This window comes from Molossus molossus, unplaced genomic scaffold (assembly GCF_014108415.1).
Source record: "Molossus molossus isolate mMolMol1 unplaced genomic scaffold, mMolMol1.p scaffold_m16_p_11, whole genome shotgun sequence".
NCBI lineage: Eukaryota > Metazoa > Chordata > Mammalia > Chiroptera > Molossidae > Molossus > Molossus molossus.
Window position 1 is genome coordinate 17,779,488 of NW_023425346.1, and position 9,152 is coordinate 17,788,639.

The following is a 9,152-nucleotide window of genomic DNA, read 5'->3' on the forward strand; positions in this document are numbered from 1 at the left end:
ATGTACTCGCGCGTGTGCAAGACCGGCTTGTGCAAACGCGTCCGTGTGCGGCTGATCACTCCCGTGAAGGGCTATGTGTGTCGACGGCGCTGCCGGCCTTCCACGGTGAGCGGAATGCCACTTTTGTAGCCAAAAGCCCTCTGCGAATAGGCCAATTCTGAATTATCAGCTGTCAGGTGACAGAAGGCAGGTGCATCCTTGCCTTGGATGAGCAAAAACATCTGCAAATAAAGCTGATGCAGATGGAATTTTATGCCAAATTTTATGCCATAGAAAGGACAAAGTTTGTTTATTTGGTTCTCTGTGTGCTGAGCGTGCCCGTTGAGTCACAGTCACACTTTTAGAACAGGAGTAGCTTAGGCTTAATACACATGCACATACACACCCCTTCAAAGATGCCAGAACACCCCTTTAATGTCTTCCGGAGGGTAAGGAGCAACGGCCTTCCTTCATCCAGCCACAGGGAGAGACGCTCAGTACAAAGTGCCACATGCCCCAGGCACCGGCCGTGCATGTCTGTCGCAGGGACAAGACTGAGAGGAGCGGAATCAAGGATGCACCAGAATTAGGCAATGTCATGGCTGATGGTAACATGTCACTCAAGAGAAAACTGAAAGTGCAGTTGACCAGAAGCACCATCGGATTGCTGAGGGGCACGTGGGGAAATAGTACACTTGGATTAAGAAATGAAGGCACTTCCCAGCAAAATGGCCAGTGCAGGGAAACATATAACTCAATTGTACGCTATTGCATTGCCCTAGTTTGGAATATCAAATTACTAAGCCTGTCACCTAGCAGGACCTTGAAGAAACAATGAAACATACAGGTACTTTCACGACAGGGAGGAGATGGGTGACAACAAAGCACAGTGGACAGTACAGGAGACAGTCTTGGGTGGGTCAGCTCCCACTCAGTCACTTGTTCATGCAACAAACATTTATTGATTGATGTCTTACCATGTTCCAGACACAGTGTATGGGAATATGGAGCTAGAGAAGGTATGGGTGTGTGCGTGTATCTATGTGTGTTTGTGTGTGAGTGTGAATGTGAACATGTGTGACTGTGTAGGGGAGGAAGCTGACCCACAAGCAACCAGTTATAGCACAATGTGAAAAGTGCCCTACCATCAGAAGACACCAAGATCGAAGGCATCAAAGATGAAGGAACAGTTAATTCTGCCTTGAGAACAATTAATTCTGCCTTGAGACAGGCCTGAGACTATTAGAAAAACAGTGACTTCAAGTGCTATGAAATTAGAGGCAGTGGACTGAGGGACCAAACTCACTTCCCAGTCAAGGGAGGGTCCCTTGATGAGACTCCCCAGCCCCCTCTGCAAACAGAAAAACACTTTGTCCTCAACAAAAGCACGGTTGCCAGGCCCCACCTTCTTGTTCACAGCCCTGCCTTCAGCTGCAGCAAGGCAGAAACCTCAGGCTGACTGAGGACCGAGAAGCGCCATGGAGAAGCAGGTCAGTGGCCACTGGAGCCGCCTGGCCATTGGCTTGTGGACAGGCTGCTGCTGGAGGAGCCCGTGGAGTTCCCTGTTCTGGGAACCTCGTGCTGCTCATGGCTCCCAGGTTCTCGGTCTCTCTCCTCACCGTCGCCCCTCAGCCTCTATAGACTGCCCTCTAAATTTGCTGCATACAAGGTGAGCGGATGAACGAACAGACCCAGAGACATACAAAGGAGTATGGTTCAGACCACAAACCTCAGAGTAGAGTGGCGGGGAGGATGGATGAGATGAACCAAAGAGCTTATATGCATGTCTGCATAACCAATGGACATGGACAATGCTGGGTGGGGGTGGGGGGTGGGGAGGAGGGTGTCTAGGGGGGAAAAGGAGAAACATCTGTAACAAAAATAAATGAATAAAAATGGGAAAATTAAATAGATAAATAAATTTGCTATATGCATAGACTTTGGGCAGTCGTTTGGTTTATGCACATGATTACTTACCTGCCTCCTGGCTGACTGCTCCCTGGAACCAGGAGGGCCCCTTCCAGCACCCGCGAACCCCTCTGCTGGCTGCTAACCACAGCTGCGCCTCATTAAGCGGAGGATTATTATGAGAGCACAGCAAAAGGGCTTGGCATTGCTGCTTCCCATCGGTCCTGCGCAGTTACTCGTGCTGGGCCCCAGAGCTGCCCTGGAAGCTGCTTTTACAAACACATCAGCGGATCTTCTGTCTTCTGGTTCCACCGGGTTTGATCCGCGCGGAGGTGAGGGCAGAAGGCCAGAACCTTTCCTGACTGCCGAGTCCCTCCCCCGAAGGCCACACTTCTGCCAAGCGGGCCCTCCGCCAGTGGCTATTTTGGGGATCTGGGAGCTCGGCCTCCCCTTGTCCCTTCAGGTGCAGGGGTAGTGGAGCTATCGCCAGTGTCACAGCACACCTGGTTAACCCGCCAGCCCGCCGCCCCACCTAACCAGCGTCCCTCCGAAGCTCTCCCCCAGGCCCTGACTGCGGCGGCAGAGGCGGGAGAGACTCCCTCCCGGCCCAGCGATCGGACCGCAGACTCTCACCCAGCGCCTGCGGAGGACGCACCGGGCCGGGGTGAGCACCGCAGCAGAACGGCGTGCTCGTGGGTGTGCACGGAATGGAGGGAGGCACACAGGGAATAGCAGCTGGGCCCTGTTCGATGGTGTAAGTCACGGAGCGGGCACGCGGAGGCCAAGGACGGGGGACCGAGAGCACCCGGGTTCCGCTGACGTGCAGGGCTGAGACCGGGGGGCTGGCGCTGTGCGGGCCACACAGGGAAAGGAAAATCCCACCTTCAAAACGTGGGAGAAAACTTGCCGTGAAAACAATTTTATTAACTAGTCGCGGGTAGCAAGCAGGGGTTAACATGCCATTGCACTGACAGAGAACCCAGATAAAAGAATATTAAAATTAACAAAGACAAACATTTTAATGATTTTTTTTTAAGTATTCTCAGAATTTTACCTACGTGACTTTTTATCTCATCCCAAACTGTAATTAACCCTGATGAGATATGAAAAATAACAAGAAAATGGTGTCATTTCAAGAGATAATTTAGGATAAAATGAGTTTTTTCTTAATCTTTTTTTCTCCTGATAAACTCTTCCCCTCCTCTCTGTTTAAGAAAATATAGTCTGTTCTAAGTATGTTGCTTGAAGAGTAATAACATGCCAGGAAGGAAGTGGATTTGATTTTATTTTTATTTTTTTCTCATTAAACTTTGTTTTAATGGGTCTCAAAATTCTGTGACAGGTTTTTGGTCAAGTTGTTGCCAAAGTTTACAAGTTGATTTTAAAAACTAATAACTTAAAAACTGCCAGACACAGAAAAAGAACAAATGGTCCACAAAACATTCTCCTTCTCTTCTGAAGGCTTACGGCGCATTGTAATCATTAGCCCGTCTTTTACCATTAAGCTGAAATGCCAATTGAGACAAACAGTTCTGAGACCGTTCTTCCACCACTGATGAAGCCTGGGGGGCAGGTACTGGGGACAATATTCACTTAGCCTTCTGAGCTTTCGGGGCAGACGTGGCGGCTTTGCCAGCTCCAGCTGCCTTCCTGTCCACTGCTTTGATGACACCCACAGCCACTGTCTGTCTCATGTCACGAACAGCAAAGAAGCCCAGAGGGGGATAGTCAGAGAAGCTCTCAACACACATGGCCTTGCCAGGAACCATATTGACAATGACAGCATCACCAGGTTTCAGAAGCTTAGGGCCATTCTCCAGCTTTTTCCCAGAACAACGGTCAGTCTTCCGCTTCAGCTCAGCAAATTTACAAGCAACGTGAGCCGTGTGACAGTCCAGCACAGGGGCACACCCAGCACTGACTGGGCCTGGATGGTTCAGGACAGTCACCTGAGCTGTGAAGCCAGCTGCTTCCATTGGTGGGTCATTTTTGCTGTCACAGGGCCACACTGCTACGACAAACATCTTTGACAGAAATGGTCTTGACTTCAAAGCCGACGTTGTCCCCTGGAAGAGTGTCACTCAAAGCTCCATGGTGCATTTCAACAGACTTTACTTCAGTTGTAACATTGACTGGAGCAAAGGTGACCACCCTGCCGGGTTGAGAACACCAGTCTCCACTCCGCCCACAGGGACAGACAGTACCAATGCCACCAGTTTTGTAGACATCCTGAAGGGGCAGACGCGGGTGCTTGTCAGTTGGATGAGCTGGTGGCAGGATGCAATCCAGAGCTTCAAGCAGTGTGGTTCCGCTGGCATTGGCATCTTTACGGGTGACTTTCATCCCTCAAACCAAGGCATAGCAGCACCTGGCTACAGTATACTGTCACCATTTCAACCAGAAATTGGCACAGATGCTACTGTGTCAGGGTTGTAGCCAATTTTCTTACTGTAGGTGCTGACTTCATTAACAATTTCCTCACATCTCTCCTGGCTGTCGGGCAGCTCAGTGGACTCCATTCTGTTAACACCAACAATCAGTTGTTTCACACCCAGTGAGTCAGCCAGAAGGGCGTGCTCAGGGTCTGCCCATTCTTGGAGACACCTGCTTCAAATGCACCAGCACCAGCAGCCACTATCAGGACAGCACAGTCAGCCTGAGATGTGCCTGTGATCACGTTTTTGATGAAGCCTCTGTGTCCTGGAGCATCGATGATGGTCACATAATACTTGCTGGTCTTGAATTTCCACAGGGAGATATCAATGGTGATACCTCGCTCACGTTCAGCTTTCAGTTTATCCAAGACCCAGGCATACTTGAAGGAGCCCTTCCCCATCTCAGCAGCCTCCTTCTCAAATTCTTCAAGGGTTCTTTTGTTGATCTCACCACATTTGTAGATCAGATGGCCAGTAGTGGTAGACTTGCCGGAATCTACGTGTCCAATGACGACGATGTTGATATGAGTCTTCTCTTTTCCCATTTTGGGTTTGATTTAGTGGTGGTTTTCATGACACCTGTCTTCTGGCGGCAAACCCATTTTTAAAAAGCCAAGGAGGTGGGTTTTAAAGGATTTGGATCATAAACAAGATGTTTTAGACACACATTATGAAAGAGAACAGCCTTTCTCCTCTAGTACCTCCAAGCACCAGGCAGCTAAGAGGATGAGTGAAGAAGCCAGGGAGAGTGTGCTGAACTGGAAATGTAGATTCCTCTAGGGAGCAAATGATACTTAGCTGCACCCGATAACAGAGAAATGACCTGGCTCTCCTTTTTTCAAGAGCAGCCAGAAAGCTGAATCTTTGTATTAAATATCCTGATTTTCAAATTCTAAAAGAAATTTAAAAGTTGCTGTACACCATTGGACCAGTTAAACAGTATGTCTGTGGACTGCTTTTGTTTTCTGACCAGATTGAGCTATTTGGCCCTAAGTTTGTCACCTCTGCTTTAAAGAGAGTTGAAACCCAAACAGCAGCATGGAGATACATAAGCCTTCATTGACCCCAATCCATCAGTACAGCTACTACAAACTAAAACATTGTGCAAGAGATGTTTGCAGAAGGAAGCCAGCGAGTGAGTGATGTTCCACAGATGAGATGCTGCAATTCAGACCAGGGAGCAAGCATCAAACTGTATGAAGACCCCCCTTGTGAGCTACATGGAGGCACAGGGGCTCAGAGTCCACTGGCAAAGGCAAAGCAACTCTCTCACCTAAAATCTGTAGCGATGTGGGCCCCTCACTGCACAGTGGATGAGGTTTGAGCCCATTTTATTTGAACACAAAGTTGAGACATTCATCAGACAGCTGGATTACTGAAAGGTCAGGACACTGTGCTCAGAGAGCTGCACTGAACTGCCCCGTGGCCACACGATCACAAAGTGGTGGAAGCAGGAGTTGAGGGCCAGGCTAGCTCATTGGGAAGTAGAAGCTCTTTCAATAACACCACTATTATTTCCTTAGTGATCAGAGCTCATATATTGAGGACGATGAAGAAAGTGACTATGAAGAGGGAGAAGAGGAGGAGGAAAAAAATATGGTGAAGAATAAAAGGGAGGAAAGACAGAGAAAGAAGGAAGTGAATGAGAAAATGATAGAAAAAAGGAAAGAAAATAAAAAGGGGGGAAGAAAGAAAAAGAAATGAATGGGAGGAGGGATGAAAGAAAAAGGGGAGAAAGAAAGAAGTAACAAAAGCAGGACATGGAAGCATGAGAGTTTAGCAAGAAACGGGAAGGAAGAGAAGAGTAAAATAAGGAGAAAGAAAAAAGCTGCAATGGGAAGAAAAAGAAAGTGAGAAAAAAGTTAAATATAGAAGCAACAAAATGTAAGGAAAATAAGAAATTAGAAAAGGAAACAAAAAGAGAACAAAAATGGAAGTAGGAAAAGAGAAGCATGAAGAGGAAGTGAGAAAAGATGGAGGTGAAGAAGGAGGAGGAGAAAAGAACATGAAAGTAAGACAGGGAAGCATGTAAAGGGAAATAAGAAAGGAAACCAAAAAAAAAAGGATTGAGGAAGAAAAATAAGAAGCAAGTGAGTGAAAAAAAGACAGGAAAAGGATGTAAAAATGGAAGGAATACAGGAGAAGCATGACAGGGAAGTAAGATAAGGGAACGAGAAAAGAAAAGAAGAAGAAAAGGGACGTGTGAAATGTGCAGACAAGACAGGAAGCAAGAAAAGGGAAAAAGATAAGAATAGCAGAGGACTTCTGAAGATGGTGGGTAGGTAAACGCAGTATCGCCTCCTCCCACAACCACATCAAAATTACACTAAACTACAGCACAACCTTCATTCAGAACCGCCTGACATCGAGCTGAATGGAAGTCCTACAACTACGGAATTAAAGAAGCTGCCACATGGAGACTAGTAGGAGGGCGGAGGAGGGTGGGCTGGTCCCACACCCACGTGTGCCAGATAAAAATTAGGAGAACACCTCGGCTGGGAAGGTCCTCCCTGAGGACTGAGGGGTCCCCGTCCCACACCAGGCACCCAGCTCAGGGTCCCAGTACCAGGGAGAAAAGTCTCCATTACTTCTGGATGTAAAACCAGCGGGAACTGAGGCAGAGGGAGGCTGCGGCTGCAGAAGCCCCTGCAGTTCCTGTTAAAGGGCCAGCGCACAAACTTACTCAGACCCGCTCCCTCTGAGCTCCGAGGGAAGGCAGCTTGAAGGACACCAGAGAACAGGGAAGAACTGAGCTGTTTGGCCTCCTGATGAGGGCTGGAGGGGCAGCATTCTCCTGCACAGACGTGCTGGTGGAGGCCTTTGTTCCGTTGGTGAGCCCTTCCCCCACAGGGCAGGCAGACAGCCACCAGATCTGGGACTTCAGCAACCTGCCTCACAGTGTTGGCCCCGCCCTGGTGATTCCCTGAGACCCCACCCCACCCAACTTTCAGGCCCACCCAAGCTGTTTCCAAAGGTATTACCATAGGATTGGCTTGTCTTGGATCCTGCTTTAGACTTTCCTAAAATCTCTCAAACAAGCAGCATCTGGTACCTGAGCCCACCAGTGCACCTGGCACCATTGGGCCAGTGGACACCCTGTATCAACACAGACAAGTGCACAGCAGTGGAGCTGTCAAGGTGCCGGTTGCAGAAACCGCTAACGGCCAGGAGCCCAGCACCATCCCTTGCAGTAGCAGCCTGATCAGAGTCGAGGTATACCCCCAGCAACAGAGGCTGGAGAGCAGACATCCATCCCCAGGCAACAGAAGCACAGACCAGCAGCAGAGAACTATACCCTTCCCCCCCAAAAAAACTACAGCAAAGGCTGAGCAGGAGCTGAGCCCCACTGGGCAGCAGCACTCCTCAGCCACCAGCAGTGGGATCGGGGGCTCCATAGGGCCCTGCGCGACCCAGCAGCCACAAGATTGGTATGGAGCTGGGGCTCGAGAGAAACCAGTCTCAGCAAGCCCATACCTCTCATTAAGTGGCCCCAGGCCTGGCACTAAAAGCAGCCAACCTTGGTTCACAACTTGGCTTTTCCTGGACACCTCCAAGCCCAGCACAAGAAGCAGACATCTGCAGATCACTTTGTAGTTTATGCCTGGTGACCCGGAGTAGAACACCAGGCAGTGGCTGACCTTGCCCCAGAGCCAGCACACCTGGTGGACAGCTTCAGACCACATCGAAACACCACCACCCAACCACCTCCATAAGGGACACACTCAATGAGTGGACTCAGTGGGTACCAGAGCCCTGATGAAGTAAGTCTTGCTCTGTGTGGTGGGCCCCTACACAGCTGATCCTCCAAGTAGTCAGAGGCCAGTGGCTAGTGGGCACAGCCAGGCCTTGCAGCTGACCAGCCTGAGTAAACCCCTCCCACTGATGTGCCAACAGCAATCAAGACTCAATTACATGGGAAGGGTATAAAGTCCACACTAGGGGTGCACTGCGAGGGCCCAGCTGGGGTGATCAGGGAGACTGTGCCACTTGATCCTACAGGACACCTATGATAGTAGGCCACCCTACGAAGCCTAGGAGGCATAGTAGCTCTGCTTAATACATAGAAACAATTATAGGGAAGCAGCTAAAATAAGGAGACAAAAAAACATGTCCCAAATAAAAGAAAAGAATAAAATTCCAGGAAAAGAACTAAGCAAATGGAGATAAGCAATCTAACAGAGGCGGAGTTCAGAACACAGGTTATAAGGTTGCTCAGGGAACTTGGTGAGACATACAAGGGACTTCGTGAGACCTTCAAGGAACTTAAGGAGACTTCTGAGGAACTCAGTGAGAACATCAACAACATAAAAAAGGGCCAGTCAGAAATTAAGGATGCACTAACTGAAATAAAGAATAATTTACAGGGAATCAATAGTAGAGTAGGTAAAGCCAAGAAGCAAACCATCAATTTGAAATATAAAGAAGCAGAAAACACCCAACTAGAACAGCAAAAAGAATCCAAAAAAAATGAGGATAGTGTAAGGAGCCCCTGGGACAACTTCAAGCATGCCAACATTCACATCATAGGGGTGCCTGAAGGAGAAGAGAGAGAGCAGAAAATTGAAAAACTATTTGAAACAATAATGACAGAAAACTTCCCTAACGTGGTGAAGAAAACAGACATACAAGTTCAGGAAGCACAGAGAGTCCCAAACAAGTTGAACCCAAAGATATCCACACCAAGACTTATCATCATCAAACTGCCAAAGGTTAAATACAAAGTGATAATCTTAAAAGCAACAAGAGAAAAGCAGTCCGTTGCCTACAAAGGAGCTCCCATAAGACTGTCAGATAAATTCTCAAAAGAAACTTTGCAGGCCAGAAAGGAGT

At 48.5% G+C, this 9,152-nt stretch overlaps 1 pseudogene; it reads right to left on the reverse strand.

The window, feature by feature from the left end:
* Window positions 1-3,476: 3,476 nt before the first annotated feature.
* On the reverse strand, window positions 3,477-4,901 carry LOC118625493 (annotated as a pseudogene).
* Between the last annotated feature and the right edge of the window lie 4,251 nt (window positions 4,902-9,152).